A 19,010-nucleotide genomic window follows, 5' to 3' on the forward strand; every position below is an offset into this window, starting at 1 on the left:
AGTCTTAATGAGCTAACGGCAAAGAATATTTTTAAAAAGAAGAAAACTGCAGAATTGAAAAGTATAATATCTGAAATGAAAATTTTGCTAAATGAGCTTAACAGAAGATCGGAAACTGCAAAACAAAATGTTATGAACTTGAAGGCAGTTCGACAGAAATTAAAAACAGAGTCTCAGTGACCTGTGAGGAAACATCATGCAAGCAGTTTGCCATCATGTAAGCAGAGTCTAAGAAGGGATGGAGGAAGAAAACTGAGCAGAAAAAACTATTTTATTTACAACATTTGGTGGAAAAACAATTCAACTCAAAATCAGAATGTCTCAACCTTGGCACTTGGCACTACTGACATTGTAAACTGGATAATTCTTTGTTGTGGGGGGCTGTCGTGGACATTGTAGAACGTTTAGCAGCATCCCTATCCTCTATTAACTAATTTCAAGTAATATCCTCTCCTACCTGAACTCTAAGCAAAGACAACAAAAAATACCTCCAAACATTGCCAAATGTTTCCTAGAGAATCAACATCATCCCTGGTTAAAACTATAGCTGCAGATCCAAGTAACTCAGCAAACCCAAAACAGGATAAATATACAAAAAATCACCTTAGACACATCAGAATAAGACTGCCAATGACAAAAAGAAAGAGAAAAATCTTAGTAGCTGATAGAGAAAAAGATACATTATGTACAGAGGAACAACAATGTCAATAATGGCTAACATTCATCAGAAACATTGGAGGTCAGAAAACAATGAAACGAATTTTTTCTAGAATGCTGATAGAAAAAAACTATCAACCAAGAACTTTATAGACAGCAAAAAAATCCTTTCAAAACAAAATTTTATATTAAAAACACAGGAAAATGTGTGGCTAATTGACCTGCATTACAAGAAATGCTAAAGGGAGTTCTTCAGTCTTAAGGGCAATGTTACCAGATGAAAACTCAGATCTGTAGGAAAGGATGAAGTATACCAGAAATGGTAAATGTCTGGGTGAATATAATGCACCTGAAAGATAACTGTTACAAGCAAAAATAACAACATTGTATTGTGGTGTTATTACACAGATGAAAAATATATGACAAAATAGCACAAAAGATGGGTAGAAGGTAAGCAAAATTGCACTGCTATAACATTCTCTTATTTTAAGTATACAGTGATAAGTGAAGAATAAATATTTCAATCTCTGGAGAAACCACATACCAACATACATACACACACAAATACATGTACCACATATATATATATAGCCAAAAAGTCAGAAGAATTAAAATTTCATATTAAAAATATATGATTAATCCTAACAAAGCTGAAAAGAATAGAGAAACTAAAAACAGAAGCAATAATTAGAAACAAATAAGAGAGTAGACTTAATCCCAATTATATTAATAATTATAATAAATCTAAATAGACCAGACACTATCATTAAAAGACTGAGATTATCAGACTGAATTTTAAAAAACACAAATTATATGCTGTCTACAAGAGATGTACTTTAATTACAAAGTTACAGATAGGTTAATAGTAAAGGATGAGAAAATATTAATCATACAGTAAGCCAAAGAAAGCAGGTAGGCCTATATTAACATGATACAAATTAATTTCAAGACAGAATATTACAGAGTTAAGAAGTAATGTTTCATAATAATAAAGGGTCAATTACTCCCTAAGATATCATTCTAAATATATGCACCTAATAACACAGCTTCTAAGTATATGAAGCAAAAATGAACAGAAAAGTAGAAATAAAGGGACAAACCCACAATGACAAATGCAGACTTTTTAAGAACAAGTAGACAAAATATTGGTATGGGAAGAAAACATTTGAACAACAATATTACATTGCCCTAACTGACATTTATAGAATACTGCAACTAACAACTGAAGAACAAACCTTCTTATCAAGTGTTTGCATATGCTGGGGCATAAAATAAGTATCAACAAATTTCAAAAGGTTAAAAAATGCATATTTTTGGGTGTCAATTAAGATTCATTGAAATGCCTGAAAGCATAATGATGAAATTAAGGTTCAAGTCACTTAGCTTGCTAGTAGCTGGCAGGGCAAGGAAACAAATATTGCTCTCACTGCAAATGGTATGTCCCTTTTGCCATATGCTGGAATAGGGCCTAGACTGGGAAAGATAAGGCAAACATACGAATCACCAGAAAATGCCATTCTTAGTCCAATAAGGCTGTCTGCATTGCCATTGGTCATTCTCTTTTCAGACTCTGCTGTACTATGTTAAAAGCTAGGAGGAGCTAAATTACTTGAGAAAAGTCATGTTAAAAACTTCATACAAAACCACATATCAGAGAGCTCAAGGGAGGGAATCAACCAATATATGCAACAAGGAATCCTGAGATTTTGGAACTGGAAGTACAACTGGTCAAGAAAATCTTCATTATGTGTGCGTGTGTATGTGTGTGTGTTTGTGCGTGTGTGCGCACATGTATGTGTGTGTGATTGCAGGATTGAGGGGAGGGGAGAAAAGGGGGAAAAGAGGTAAAAAGCAGAGACATGAATTCCAGTTTTTACTTTATGAAAAAAGGCTTCATTCAGATATAAATATAAACATTACCTATATTTTGATATTTTTATACATTAAAATAGGTTGCATTACACAATAATATCATATATATCTATAATATAGAAGACATTCATAATCAATGTGGAAAATTTGGGCACACTTAAGGACATATATAAAGAGCACTAGAAAGAAACCAAATGACTGGGTGAGGAGGATAGAATTGAGGCTGACGAAGTAAAAAAAAGAAAATCTAGAATAAAACCAGACGGGGCCTTGTGCTGTATAAAGACTGCAAAGCAGTATGATTAACTCACTTCTCTGCCCCTGAGGTCTACTGAAACCAAAGAAGATGGAATTAAGACGGAGAATAAAACAAACAAGGGTACCACTGTTAACAATTTGGAGACTATATATCCTTACATTCTTAGTTCTGTTTTTGTGTATACGCACACATACACATTTTGTGTTGTGTGTCCACATACATAGAAATAAAGATGATACTGTGTATAGATTTGGACCTGCCATATTTCCACTTAGCAATGAAGTGTAGTCTTCTGAGTCATTAATATTTTTTCTCTCATATCTTTCATAGTGCTGCATTATAATTATTAGTTGATTTTCTACTGTTTAGACATACCAAGTATTATTATAAAGGTGCATATAAAGTAGATAAGCATTCTGAGGAGCTTATTTCCAGTCTGTGTGTGTCTGTGTGTGTGTGGCAGGCAGGGGTGATGGAGTGGGGGCAGTGTTGAAGGTTGTTGGAAATAGGAAAGAGGATGGCTTATGGCAGAGGTGATGTCTGAATTGCAGTTTGGATGGAAATGGGCTGAAGGGCATTTTAGCCCATTATTTAGTACAAAATAATGTTGGAGAGCAAGCAAAGGTTGAGATCATCACGTCAAGGAAAGACATAAAAGTGAAAGGATCATAACTGAGCTCTGATTATAAGCGTACTAGGGAACATGCTAGGCTCACCCAGCACTGAAAGATGAGTATTACAGTCTCCCCTAAGCAGATGAGGAAGGGTGGGGTGGTGTCTCTGAAACAGAAGGTAATTTGCCTAAGGCACCAACTATAATAGATATTGGAAACAGGATATCATGCTGTTTTCTCAGAGAACTTGAAGGTGTATTATTAGAGAGGGGTGGAAGATGAGACTGCTCCTCAGACCTCAAAAGGTCAAGCTAAAAAGTAAGAACTTTTACCAAATTCTCTTACTGTCTCACACTGACATATTGAATGACAAAAAAAAAAAAAAAAAAAAAAAAAAAGGATTATCAGCAAATTTCCAAGAGGCTGTTCACAGAGCAGATTAATATAGCCTGAGACAAGTGGATTTCCCGAAGGATAGTACACTCTTTAGGGCATATTTCAAAAGCAAGTATTCCATCCCAAGCCAGCCGTAGAAAATTTCAAGGCAGTCCTTCAGTATCTATTTATCAGATAATTGTATTAGTAGGAACCTCCAATAGGCAGTCTCTAGTAAGCCATGCCAGGCATAAAAATGTTCAATGAGGCTAAGCAAACTCAGTGAGGACACTTCTAAATGCTAACTACACAGGGAAGGCAGATATAGTCTGAAGGTGAATTCTAGGAGAAAACCAAAAAACCCACAGCAAGCATTTGGAGGAAAATCTGCTACCTAAGGGCAAAGAGAACCCACTACTCCTCTGTTTCACTGGTCTCAAGGGCAAAGAAAGCTACTGCTAGCTGTGGGTTCAGTTTCCGGTGTGGACTTGGCTTATGGAGACCTTCTCATAAACGTCTGGCCACTACACTCTCTTGTGGAAAAACCAAACGCTGAGCAAAAGTAAAGTCAATGGGAGGGGTTAATTTCTGTGCTTGGTTGGCGAGACAGGGTGGCCTACCTGGATCTATCTGCACTCTACATACAGAAGACATGAGCTAAATCCCAAAGGCCAAAAGCACACCCTTACCTGGTGGGTAGTAGGAGGTTGGTTCCTACCCTCTCTTCAGACTCCTTCCACTCAAAAAATGACTCTCCACGTGTTACTTTTCCCAAAAATTCTCGACTCAATAATAACCACTCCTGGAGAACCAGGAAAAGAAAAAAAGCATTTATTTAGTACTAGCTTGTTGTGATTAAAAGAACCTAGGATTTTCAAACAAGCATACCCGCATTCACAACACTGACTGTCCTTCCTTCCTATCTGTGTAACAGCAGGCAAACTAGTAAATCTCTCTAAGCCTCAGTTTTCTCAACTGTAAAATGGAGGCAGATAATATCCTCCTCCCATGTATGTGATGATTAAATGAGATAATGATGGATGAGCATTTGTCACCTAGAAGGCAATCATAAACAATATTTGCCTATGCATGCCCGCCTTCTTATTTCTATATGGGAAAGTAGAGGAGATCCTAATGGACAAAATACACACACACACACACACACACACACACGAAAGGGAGAGAAGCACAAAAATGGTCTGCAGCTAGGAACTGCCACATCCTTCCATCAGTTCAGTGGAAAGGCCACTTACTTGCTGCATAACCTTATACCGAGAGAAGGCCTACGATACCTTCCTCATAGAATCATCACAACTATCTAATCCATCGTCTGTAAAAGCCCACTCACTGTCTGTTACATTTACAACTTAGTAAATGGCAACTTGAGGTGGAGGTGGATGTGGTAGCATTGAATTAACAACATAACTCACAAGGGCTCACCAACTGGGACTCAGAAATATTTTCTTTGGAGATTGGATGGGGATTTGAAATGTATAGAGATCAGGCATCTGGGAAACAGTCCTTAGATGGAAATCCTCATATGTAGACCCATCCTGCCTGAGGCAGGCTTACCAAGCAAAGGTATGAGGTCCCTCCCTGGCTCCCATGTTAACCAACTGTTCTGCCTGTCTTTCTGGCTTAATTATGCTCCAATAATCCTGACAATATTGGCTGGATTTCACTGTAAATCATGACAGTGGAAATCCTAAAATAAAAGTAAGATTAATGCTTTGACCTCAATCTTGGCATGAGGGCTCATTAATTGCAAATCATGGAGTTAATTGAATTCTAGGCATAGCACTGCTAGCGGGATTAAATTTCCTGAGACCTATTTCTTTACCGACATGAAGATAACTGAAATGCACCAATGACAACTAAGCCAAATATTGGGGGTTGCTAAGGAGACAGATAATTATTTCCGTGGCACAGTAGTTGCCCAACCATCAGAAGAGTCTGATGTCACACTTTGGAGGACTGTCACTATTATTATAACCACCCTCCCTATCTTCTTCATGCTTAAGGGTGTGATGCAACCTCTCTGAACCTCAGTTTTGCAATAATACTTGTCAAGAATGAAATACACACATGTGCATATATCTACAAGAAGTGCTTAATAAAAAACAGCCATTATCATCATCCTATCTTCGACTCTTTGCCATCATTCATTATTACAAGGGCCCCTGGAGGGAGGAAAGAACTGTGTGGCTTTCCTTCTGCAGGCTGCACCCTGGTGAGCTACAGAAATGGCACCACAAATGGCAAAGAAAAATCACTGTACACCCAGGGCCTCCCTAAGTTCAAGGCAGCTTCTGTTTCTACTTAGCATCTGGCCAATGCAGATGCTAGTACTGTAGTCCCCTCTTATCCATAGAGGATACACTCCAAGAGCTGCAGTGGATGTCTGAAACCACAGATAATATTGAACCCAACTGCCATCAACTGGAACACGTTTCTGTTCATGTCTTCCACTCACAAATTGAAGCCTTTTCCATCTTAATAAAGCACTTACACACTGTGGCCATAACATTTGCCATCTGAGATGTAATGGCAAAACTAGCATGAATTCCTTTTTTCCTTGTTCACAATTTCACAGATAAAAGATTCATTCTTACCACAGATCTACACAACCTCGGAATACCATTTTTTTCCTTTTTTTATTAAGTCAGGAACTTTCACCTTTTCACTTAAAGGAAGCACTCTACAGCTTTTCTTTGGCATATCCAAGTTGCTGGCATCACTACTTTTGTGATTTGGGGTCATTATGAAGTAAAATAAGGGTCACTTGAACACAAGCACTGCAATAACCGAGATAGTCAATCTTATCACTTACACGGCTACTAAGTGACTAATAGGCAGTAACATAGATGCTAGACAAAGAGATGATGCATATCCCAGGTAGGACCAAGCAAGATGGTGCAAGATTTCATCACGCTACTCAAAATGGCATACAATTTAAAACTTAATGGATTATTTCTGGAATTTTCATAATACTTTCAGACCGCAGTTGACAGCGGATAACTGAAACCTTGGAAAGTGAAACCACGGGTAAGGTAGTCTACTGTTTGTCTCTTCACTTTCCTGCAGTCTGGTCTGTGTGGTTCCATCTGCTCTTCAGACAAAAAAATTACATGCATAAATTCTCATCCAACACTGACAGATGAGTATTGCAGTCTCCACTACACAGGAGGAAGGAGGAAGACTCTGAAATTGAGAGGAATGTGTATCAGGCAGTGGCAATGGTACATACTAGAGCCAAGGTATTATGGTGTTTCCTCATAGCACTGGGTGGACATAGAGGGTATATTAGAGAGGGGTGAGAGGTGAGACTGCAACGGTGAATGATGCTTAGATCTCAAAAGCCTTGAAAGTCAAACTAACCTTCAAAGGAGTAGATAAAGAAATTTAGAATCACTGGAAAGGGTGAGGAGATGCTTTTTTTGAAAGCTGCAACACAAAATTAATTGAGAATACACAAGAAGAGCTTAGCGAGAAGACAGTGCTTAATTTCTATCTGTATCAAGTACTCAGCATGACACTTACCATGGTAAGCCATCTAAAAAAGGACACTTAATTGAACTGAATTGAATCTGTCAAGAAACCAACAGTTTCTATTCACTTTTAAACCAATTTCAATTGCACTGAAGTGCAGCAAGATGATAACAGCAGTAGCCATCACTTATTAAACACCCTCTGATCCCTGGGAACTAGACTATAAGCTTTATGTCCATTATCTTACTTAATCTTCACAATTATGTTGCCAGGTAAGTTTGATTATCCCCCTTTTACAGAGCAGCAAACAGAACTTGTCTTAGACCATTTGGGCTGCTATAACAAAATACTATAAATTGAGTAGCTTATTAACAACATAAATGTATTCCTCACAGTTCTGGAGGCCGGAATGTCCAAGATCAAGGTGCCTGCAGATTTGGTACCTAGTGAGGTCCCACTTCTTTATTCATAGAAGGCCGTCTTCTCCCTGTATCTTCCCATGGTGAAAGAGACAAGCAAGTTCTCTGGGGCCCTCTTTTAGAGCGGCACTAATCCCATTCATGATGACTCTGCCATCATAACCTAATCACCTCCCAAAGGCCCTACCTCCAAATATTACCAATTAAGGAATAGGTTTCAGCATATGAATCTGGGAAAGAGGGGGACACAAATATTCAGCCCACAGCAGGACCAAACACAAAAATTTAGGTCATACAGCCAGGCTCTTCCCTAGGTCTGTCTTACTTCAAAGCCTGTGTTCCACTGACAACATTTTGCTACCTCCTATTATATTTGTTAAAAGCTTAAAAAATAAAAGGAAACAGTCAAACCCAAAAGCACTGCTGGAGAACAAAAAAGCCAGACCTTGGCCTGATGTCTGCTCTGCATTAATCTAAGGTTATTTTCAAGAACAGACACCCGGGAGTGGAAAACTGCTACGCATTCACTGCGTAGCAAAGAAATTAATGAAAACTAGTTTCTAAGGCTTGAACAGGCAGGAGTGGAAAACTGCAGTCCAGTTATGATCGTGGTTCCTCACAAAGGGATGATGACAGTGGCTCAAGATGCTCTTTCCTAATTCAGCCTCTCCTTGATGCCCAATCCCACCCACCCCACAGGCACACGCAGCCTTTAGGGTCAATAGCTGCTGTCTTTGACTCTCATGTTCAATAGCCACATGCACCAGCATTCCAGGGGTAGTGGCAGTAGAGCACAGGAGGTGGGGAAAGAGCATGAGCCCGAAGAACCAAACTGTAAATATGCTTTCCATCTTCCCCAAAGAACCACTCTACAGACTTGGAAACCTGCCCATTGTCAAGTCCCTTTGCGGTGTGAAAGTACATCAGTGCTGACAAACCCAGGGTCACATCCTTTTTTCTTTGAGAAAACTATGGCCGAAAGAGCTGAAAAGTCATTAGCAGCATCTGGTCTCTTCTGCTGCCTTTTAGATTCCAGGTAACACAATCAGAGCTCACAGGTGCTGAAATTTCAAAGACAGACACTAGTAACCATAAAAAGGGTCTCCAAAAAATGCAGGCGACAAGCAAGCAGGTGGTTTTCCATCATGAACAATATGCCCTCTGTAAAATCCACAGAATGGTAAGAATGATACATTGAAAGGGTTTGGTTTCCAAAGAAGGAACTAGGACCACGGCTAGCTTATAGATTGGAAGAGGGCAATGCAGCCCTTTGGTGTCTGGTATCAGTCTTCACTCAAACCCTGGAACAAGCCCATTTCTGTATAGCGTAACTGTACAAGTAAACACGGTTGTTCTGGGGGAATTCAGCCTTCACCAGGCTCCCACTGTGTGCTAGGTTCATGCAAGATGCTTCACACACACTGTTTCATTTCACCCTGAAAAAGACCTTAATAAAAAGGCTATCAGTCCCAGTTAATGGGTACAGAAATGAGGCTCAGAGAGGTTGCATAACCTGCCCAAGCTAAGTGGTCTGGCAAAGTGGTGCAAGAGGTTCCCAAGGTGAAGTATTAGCCTAGGTACCAGGCTACGCATCAAAATAGCCTGGGGTGCCTGTTTTTAAAAATGCAGATTTTCAGATTTCTTTCAAATCAGAATCTCTGAGAGTAGAGCCTAAAGTCTACATCTTTCAACATCCCTCAGTAGCTTCTGATAAATAGAAAGTGCAATAACACAGCCACAGCCCTATGCCACACTGTGTGACAGAGGACAGACAGCCCTAAATGAAGGTCAGGCAGGGTCAGAGACAGAGGCAGAGGAGCTACCATTCACTGGACACTTTTTATCTGCCAAATGCTTGATATAGATCATCACACTTAATCACTACAACAACCTGCTGAGGTGGATATTCTCATGCTCATTTTATGGAGGAGAAAACTGAGGCTCAGTGAAGTTAAATGACTGGATAAAGGTCACATCTCTAAGAAACACTGGGGTCAGAACACAAACCAGATCTGTGTGGCTCTAAATCTCATGCCCTTTCACTATCACATTCTTCCTTACCTCTTTTTGACAGAGAGTAGAGGTCTCAGGGCAATCGCCAATAGCACGTAGATGGCTGTAGCTACGGAAGGGCCCAAACAAGACTTTGCCCAATACAAATCAGGCAACAGAAATGGCTACATCCTGAGGGAGGCCAACTCTTCCTCCAGCAGCTACCATTGCTGTTCTTCTGATAAGAGCAGGAGCCTGGACTCACCAAATACAATGAGGGCAGCACAACAGTGGAGCCATCATCCCTCCTCTCAGCACCCTTGCATATTGAGAGTCTACTCCTCCCAGGCATTTGGGAATCTGCATGATCTGACCCATAAGGTTAACCAACAAAGTTCAAGTTCCAAATACCAGTGTGCCCTTAAGCGTATGGCTTTCCTTCTCTGGACAAAGTCTCTTTCTATAAAATGTGGAGGTGGAATTTGCTGCTCTCCAAGGTCCCATGAACTCTGGGTGACTCCATGACTCACAGAGTCTATACAATGTGAGTGTTAAATTGTGATTTGTGTGATTTATTAATACTACAAGGCAAGGTCTGTTAGGAGTCCCACCAAACTAGACATGGAGTTTAAGTATTTGGCTGCCACTAAGGGCGGCATTGGTAGAACAGAAACATTCTAATCTCCACCATGGCTTCTGTTTTTCATTTTTGCCCCAGAAGCCCAGGGGTGAGGGACTATTATCTAACAAGTTGGCCACCTGCAAGTGCCTTCTTTCCTCTTTCCCTGCATTTGGCAGTAATCTCAAGTGACTGCCTGTTGACTGACCACTCCCCAGTTTCCCTTCTTGAAATCTTTAAGCATATGCACATTGCCTGCAAACTCCTAGAAGGCAAGATGGGGTGAGTCAAAGAAGACTCCATACACAGTGCCAAGCACAGGGCTTTGTATGCAGTGGTAGTAGTAATATTCTAATATTCCGCTACTAAAAATAACAAATCATACCTAAAATCATCTAAGATTTGAGTTCCTACTATGTACCAGGCATTATCCTAAATGCTTTACAGCCCTATAATGTACGTGCCATTGCACTCCAGCCTGGCAACAGAATGAGACTCTGTCTAAAGAAAAAAAAAGGACAGACATAGTTGATTTATCTGGCTCAATACATATTGTTAATTCTGACCTCAGATTCTGAACTATAAATTGGTCAGCAATACTGGACAGGGCGTTTAACAAAGGGTGGTAGGATAGGCAAGAAGTGTATTATGGAATGCTTGTATGCCCCTTTAAGACTTGAATTTTATCTTGTAGGTGATGAGAAGTTTCACATCTATAATATAATAGGCCTTCAAATTTTATAGTCATTGTTACCACTACCATCATTTTACAGCATGGGAGGTTATGGAGTAAGAATGGGTAGATATAAAGAAATCTGAGAAGTAACTTGTTTCCTCCCACTGTTCCTATAGGCAAAACCCAAATCCAACCCACCTTTCTACACACCAACTACTCCTTACTTAGTATCTTACTCGGTTCAGGCCATTTCATCTCTAGCCTCCTAACAGCTTTGGACCCCTTCAATCCTCTCCAGAGGGATGAGGCGCGTTAAAATACAAATTTTATCTTATCACTCCTGTTCATGGAAACTTTTAGGGCCACAGGGTTACATGGTTTACAAAGCCTTGAATGACCTGGGAACCGCTTTCCTTCCCATTCTCACCTCCTGCATTCTTCCTTCACCCATCTTTGCCCCAGTCCCAGGGAAACTCTTTGCAGTTCTCCCAATAGCCCATGCTCTCACTTTCTTCTGGATCACTGCATGTATTTTCCTCGGTAGCCTGCACTGTCTCAAGAGTATTTTTGCTGTCTCCAGCAACAATTCTGAGAGTTGCATGCACTACATTCTGTGCTTTATCTCAAGAAAGCCATTTTAAAAGATCTCACATTATTTACCACCTTGCCAGAGGCTGTCAAGCTTAAGGATTTTGTAACCCATGTTCTCCTACTTCTCCTGTCAAACATGCTTACATGTTATACTTGCAGTTTGCGTATCTGCCTACAAAATTTTCCAAGTATAATCTCATCTGGGCATCTTTTTCTTTTGATAGTTTTGTTATCACCCTCTCCAAAGAAGGGATAGTTACATTAACCTAACAATAAATTTGCCATCTTTTTCTCAATTATGTTATCTAAGTCAAAATATATCTTCAGTAGAACTTTTTATAGTGAATAAATTATATACAGACATGGTTGAAGCCTTATAGTTACTTTGCAAAATAATTTTATTTATTTCTATTCATATCTATCCTTTTTACTTTAAAAAGTCATGCGAACAACCTACAAATCCTTAATAATGATTCTCTAGGCTCTGCCTTTGACGTGATATAATCGAACAGAAGGCAGTAGTAAAGACTGAAGCTTCAGAAAAAAAAAATCAAATAGTCACAAGAAATTCTGGGCTGAGGGACACTGTAGAGAGCATTATTGGGGTTAGGAAGAAACAAAATTTGCAGTTATTTCCTCAAACATTTAAAGCAGTATCCATGGAGGAAAAAAAATCCTAAGTCATTGTTCTAAAGATGGCACTGATGCTTTTCAAGGTTTCATTGTTCTAAAGATGGCACTGATGCTTTTCAAGGTTTTAAAGCTACTATGTTTTCAGGAGTTATGACAATTTATATAATAACATATGGGTTGGAATCCTGATTCTGTCACCTGCTTGCTATGCTGTAACCTTGGGCAAGTCACTTAACCACTCTGAGCCTCAGACTCCTCAGCTGTAAAATGAAGACAATTATACCCAGTTTATAAGGCAATTGTAAAGCTGAAGTAAAATGATATCCATAGAAGTACTTTATAAAGTAAAAATAAAGCAGTGATGGTTTTTATTCATGGTCAATGCCAAAGAGCAATGCAATCAGAAGATAAAACTCCTCTCAGAACTTTGGTTCTCCACCTACGAGTCCATTTATTTCACCAAGCTGTTATTTTTACTGTTATTGGAAGCATATCCAAAGATCTCTGCTGAGCTCAGATGAGTAATAAGGCCAAAATGTACTATTCAATTCCCACTATTAATTTGGGGAATAGTGTTGTTTTTGTTTTTTTAAAAAACACTTCTTGGTATGTTAAAATTCTTAATATGAGCAGGTGAATTACATTAGATTGAGAACCCAAATGCCCAAACTGGAACAATGTTCAAATCTGCTAGTGATGGATGGATTGTGGCCAGTGTGAGCACATCTGTGAGTCTGTAACCACTGTAAATAAATGAATCTGCCGTTGTTCTCAGAGCAACTCAACTCTTCTGCCAATAGAACATCCTTTGAGTACCCTCCAATTTTCTATAAATCCCAGGTTTGAAATTCTGATATAATCTTCTAATTTCTACGCCTCTAAGTATTTGTATGGATGTTAAGAGGAAAGAGTGACTTAAATATTTTTATAAACCACTGCTAATATCAAAAACAGCACTATATCTTATGTTCAAAGCCTCTGGGAGACGTGAAAAGAATTCTGAAAAACAAACAAACGAACAAAACACTATCAATTTAACCACCTCCTAAGGTGAGTTTAATGAAGCAAAAGAGAGTAACACTTCACCAAGGACATTGATCATTTTTCCAAACATACCTAAGCAAAGTAGATTTGACAAGCGTGAGGCACTTACTCCTAGCATTATTGAGGCCTGTCCAAAAATTGCTGTTGATTCAGGGGAGGGGAGTCATTGCTGATAGTGAGCTTCTGTCTCCCCTTCCATAACCAATAAATTCCAAAATACGTAAGGCTCAAACGTGGTATTTGTTTATTTCTTGCCTCTTTTTCATTTCTGCACTTAAGGCATTTGCTTTTGCTGTCCTCCTGCTAAGAACCTCTACCTGGTTCTTTGCATAATTTATTCTTTCTCATCTTCCAGAAAGGTGCTCCACCACCCAATTCACGGAACACTTATTATTCTTAAATATCAAGGTTTCCATTGCCCCTTCCTGTGGTCTACATATCGTGATTCGGAGTTGGAAGAGAGTTAACCATAGAGACATCCTTTCCTCATTGAGTGCCCCAGTGTTAACATTTGTATTCATAATCCACCTGCCATATTTATAGGAGAAAATAAAAACAAAACAAAATTTAAAAAGCAAAGCCATAAGCAAAACAGAGTCCAGAAAAGCCTGTGATCTCTAACCTGTCATCTCTAACCAGACATAGCAAGGCTGGCAAACTCAGGCCTGGAACCAGGTCCCAGGTCCCAGGACACGCTGAGAGACTCCAGGACATGAGGAAATAGAAGTCCAGGCCTCCCCTAGATTAATGAACATGAGGCAGCAGCAGAATTAATATTTCCAGCTTGGCATCAGACCAATGTGGAGCAAATCCCAACATTACCATGTGTAATAAATCCTGTGATATCCCTGTGCCTCAGCTTCCTCATGGAAAAGAAAATAAACCAAGAGCACTGCTGACAGCAAAATGAAATACAGGGACAATAGTCTTTGCCAATTTGGTCACCCAATATTTTGTCTGACCTGAGCTCATACTCAGCAAACACGGTATAAAAGCCATCCCTTCAACTCGGGGCTCACAACCTATCTTAAATAACACTTGCTGCTCAAGTTATAATTAGAAATGTCTGGTTATTATGAGGAACATGAGAGGGCTTTATGAAGTGTTAATGAGCAACTCTGGTCTGTCTGGCATCAAAGTGAGTGGGCAATGACCTCAGGCTCCAGTGCACTAAGATAAATAGGTGGCAGCTTCAACCTGTAATCGCTGTACAACCTTGGGAAGTTATTTCATCTCTTTGGAAAACTTGGTTTGTAAATTGGGAATTAATAATCATACCTGCCCCCTAGGATTCATCTGAAAATTAAATAAGAGAATACATGTTAACATATGCCTAGCAAACAAATAGTAAGCCCCAAATAAATGACAAGTATTTTTATCATTGTGACCTACACACCAAAGATTCTGATTTTCAGTCTTTCACAGAATCCTGAGAATTTCTGGGAGATCCTGCTTTGCCACCTTTCCTAGAAATGGAACTTCATAAACCTGGGAAGTCAATGGCTATAGAGAACTAACCAGGACTTGTTTTCCTGGAGCTGAAACAAAAAGAGGGGTATGGTAGAGACTGCTATTTGCCAACCAAAATCCATTCTCCCCTCCTTGTTCTTCTTAAGAATACTTTTAGCTGGTCACTTGGACTACCAGAATAAAAGACTACATTTCCCAGGCTTCCCTTCAGCCAGGTACGACCATGTGATTAAGTTCTGACCAATGGGATGAGAGTGGAAGTGAGACTGCAACATACAGGCTGTTTCTCAGAGAGAAAAGGTAAGCCCTTCCCTGGCCTTCACATTGGCTAGAAAATGAATATTTGGTTGGCCATCTTAGATGACGAGGAAGAGAGTAATATCCTAAGGATCAAAAAGCAGCATGATAGAAGCAGCTTGGCACCCTAGTTACTTTATACAGCATCCATTCCAGATCAGATTTTTATGTGAGCAAGAAATAGGCTTTCATCTGCTTAAGCCACTATTACGATGGCCTTTGTGACATATACAACCAAACTTCTAGCCTCACAAATATTGTAGACAATATGGACAAGGAAAAAGGAAGGCAGAATATGGTAGAGGATTGCAACACGTCCCTGGTACATAGTGACATCTCATCATTGTTTGCAGAATTAAACATCCTCTGTTGAACTCCATGCAATCAACCCAAAGTTTGGACTATTGAGGTCAGCTTCAAAAACAGGAGGCACACAGGCCAGCTGGAGAGTGTCCATAAGGAGAATGACTAGGGTAATGAAAAATAAAGAAAACCCATCTCATGAGGAAAGACTGGAAGAGCTAGAAAGAGAAAGGTAAGCCAGAAAGGCAAGATTAGGTTTCAGGTAACTCAAGGGCAGTAAGTTAAACAGGGCTTCTCTCTTTGGACTCAAGTTTCTTCATCTGTAAAATAAATAGGTAAACCCAGAAAAATCCCTTTTAGGTACAGCATGAGGGACCTATAAATTCAAAAGAATTTATGTTGCACCAAGGGACAGAACTACAAACCACCTAGATACAGAACTGAGAGAGTGAAGGGCAGATTTCCACTGAACATCAATAAACATCCCAGCAATGTTTCTTGTCCAGCAATAGAATGGCTGCCTTCCAAAGTCCAGAGCTACCTAACTAGAAGGGTTCAATCAGGAACTAGACTTGGATACAGGTCCCTAGTGGACATTCTAAGTCTTGGAAGAATCAGAACAGTTCCCTAGAGATGCAGTTCCTTCCTGCAGACAGAGCAAAAAAGGTGAACTTTGTAACAGACAGTTTTGGATTTGAATCTATTTCTGCCACTAATCTGGCTACATAATCCTGAACAACTTATTAACCTTTTTTGAGCTTTGGTTTCCTCAGTTTTTAAATGGGGATAGCGAAACATAACTTGAAGTATATTTTATTAAAATATGTATAGGAATATTTTTAGTATTTTATTAAATATAATAAATATAAAATTTTTTATTTTTTATTTTTTAGACAGAGTCTCGCTCTGTTGCCCAAGCTGGGGTGCAGAGGCGCAGTCTTGGCTGACCACAACCTCTGCCTCTAGGGTTCAAGCAATTCTCCTACCTCAGCCTCCCAAATAAATATAAATATTTCAATAAAATATACTTCAAGTTATGTTTTACTATCCCCATTTTATCCCCAGATGGTCTCTGGGTCAGTTGTAGCCATTTCCTCTTTTGAACAGAGCTGAAGCTATTATAATATATATCAAGCACATAGCACAATATAGGCTCGTAGCTACTTAAAGTAGTCATCTTAATCATCTTATTGCCTATATAAATGGAGGAAAAGAAAAATGTGATGAGCTCAGAAAATGAAGTTAGTCATCCTGGTGGAAGTACCAGAAGGTAGAAGGCTGGAATTGGGCACAATCAACATAAACAAGGGCTTGCCACACAAATGCTGTGGTTGAAGTACAGGCAGGACCAAAAGTCACTCACAAAGTGGGAAACGAAGGAGAAGTGGCCGTTGCAGGATCATCAGACATTGGGAAAGGACTCTCATTCAGACCTCCACCTACCCACTCACTATTTATTTATTATCTATGAGCAATTATAAAATGAGAAAAGTGCCACAAAGAAGAAAATACAGAACATAATCAGGGCACAAAGAAGAAGCACCTGACCCAGACTTAGAAGGTCAGGCAAGGGTTTTAAGTGGACATGATATCTAACTTGAGACCTGCACTACCAAGGCAAAGGTGTCTAGGGGCAAAGGATGGGGAGACAGCTCAAGCTGATGATGTGTTGGAGGAGTGTAGAGAATCATAAAATGTCTCCCACTCCTCCTCTAAAATTCCTACATTCTGAGGAACCAAGAAGACTGCTAAGTCCTTCCCAATGCTAAGGTTCCACCATTATGGCCTCAGATGCAAAAGCAAAATAAAATAAATGTCTTACCCTTTGCGGTCAAGTCCTTTTTTTTTTTTTTTTTTTTTTTTTTGAGACGGAGTCTCACTCTGTCGCCCAGGCTGGAGTGCAGTGGCACGATCTTGGTTCACTGCAAGCTCCACCTCCTGGGTTCATGCCATTCTCCTGCCTCAGCCCCCCAAGTAGCTGGGACCACAGGTGCCCACCACTATGCCCAGTTAATTTTTTTGTATTTTTATAGTGGCAGGTGTGGATGGCAACATGGGGGTTTCTTATGGTGTTAGAATTGTTTGGTACCTTGACTGTGATTCAGGAACCCACACAGTTGAGAAAATAGTATAGAACTTAATATACACACACGAGTGCACATGCAAACAAATACAAGAAACTAGAGGAATCTGAGGTGGAATGAATCAATGTCAATATTCTGACTGTGATATTACACTAGAGTTTTGCAGAATATACCACTGGGAGAAATGGGCAAAAATTACTATTTCTCACAACTGAATGTGAATCTATAATTATTTCAATAAACATTTCAGTAACAAAAGTAGATGCAGATAAAGAACATAGTTACATAAAATTGTAGCTATGAAATATAAATTCATCATTGAAATTTTAGCTAAACGCATTTAAAATTTGTTAATTACTGATATCTACTACCCTTTTTGTAATATTTTGATAGTTCCTTCATTTTTAGACTAATATATATTTTTACAATAATTTTCCTATATAAATACAAATATATGTGTGTACATGTTTATGTAGTTTAATTCAATGTATAAAGACTATTTCTTGTTTATATTCATTTTATATTTTGAAGATCTTCCCATCATATTAAAAATTTCTTGAGCTGGGCATGGTGGCTCACACCTGTAATCCCAACACTTTGGGAGGCTGAGGTGGGAGAACTGCTTGTGCCCAGGAGTTCAAAACCAGACTGGGTAACATGGTGAGATACCATCTCTACTATTAAAAAAAAAAAAAAAAGGAAGAACTTTTTTGAGTTGGATACTATATAGGTATATCTTAGTTTTCTATTTGGTAATACTACACAGGTATATCTTAATATTCTATTTGGTAATACTATATAGGCATATCATAATTTTCTAAACCAATCCTCTATTTTGGGACATTTTAGGCAGTTTCAAGTTTTTTCTATTATGAATAATTCTGTAATAAATTAAATCAAACTGGTTGCCAACATTACCCAGACACGAAATGTTGAGTTAGAATGGATGGTAGAAATCTCCATCCTGACCAAACAATCCCCCTAAAACAAACATACACCCACACATAAATCATCTTATAGTTATGGAAATTATGGCTATTCTCACTTTAGGATATAAGGACAATGCACAATTTCAAAAGTTCTATATTTAAAACAGGGGGGGAAAAAAAAAAAAAAAGCCTGAGCCGCCAACCTTGCTCTAAGTCACTTTTGACCTTGTAGAATCAAGTAGAAAGGAGGAAACTCTAGAAAAAAAAATTAAGAGTTTGAAACACGATAGACATGGTTCATATTCATATTCTCTATGACCTTGGGGAAGCAGTTTAACTATTTTAATTTTGTTTCTTTATCCATAAGTATATCCTCCTCCTTACTAGGTCCTCAGTAAATATTTCCTGTCTAAATGAATGAATGAAGTACTGGCATATGCAGGTACTCAATTGCTCACTGTTACTCAAACATGCAAAGTTCTTCCAAGCTGCTAGTTTGGAATGTCCTCCCCCATCTCCCTCTCCACCAAGAAATCTTGCCTACACTGCAAAGCCAGCACTAATGTCCCCATTCAAGAAGGCTTCATCAATCCACTTACTTTTCACCTGTACTGTCTATTTCATAATTTTAGTTATATAGACCCTTCTTTCTACAGCTGGTAAAAGAGTGACTTGAGGGCCAGTTTT

The 19,010-nt window shown here is 39.0% G+C and overlaps 1 protein-coding gene across 8 annotated transcripts in view; it reads right to left on the reverse strand.

Annotated features, from left to right (window-relative positions):
• Nucleotides 1–19,010, reverse strand: part of DNAJC6 (DnaJ heat shock protein family (Hsp40) member C6) — a 157,528-nt gene that overhangs the window by 65,796 nt on the left and 72,722 nt on the right. For 3 of the 8 annotated variants that reach the window (XM_007978441.3, XM_007978440.3, XM_007978443.3), the window contains exon 2: nt 4,467–4,579. The exons of the other annotated variants lie outside the window; for them this stretch is intronic. The gene's annotated coding sequence lies outside the window, so the exon portion shown is untranslated. The remainder of the gene's footprint in view (nt 1–4,466; nt 4,580–19,010) is intronic. 8 annotated transcript variants of the gene reach the window in all.

The sequence above is a fragment of the Chlorocebus sabaeus genome, chromosome 20, assembly GCF_047675955.1.
Source record: "Chlorocebus sabaeus isolate Y175 chromosome 20, mChlSab1.0.hap1, whole genome shotgun sequence".
NCBI lineage: Eukaryota > Metazoa > Chordata > Mammalia > Primates > Cercopithecidae > Chlorocebus > Chlorocebus sabaeus.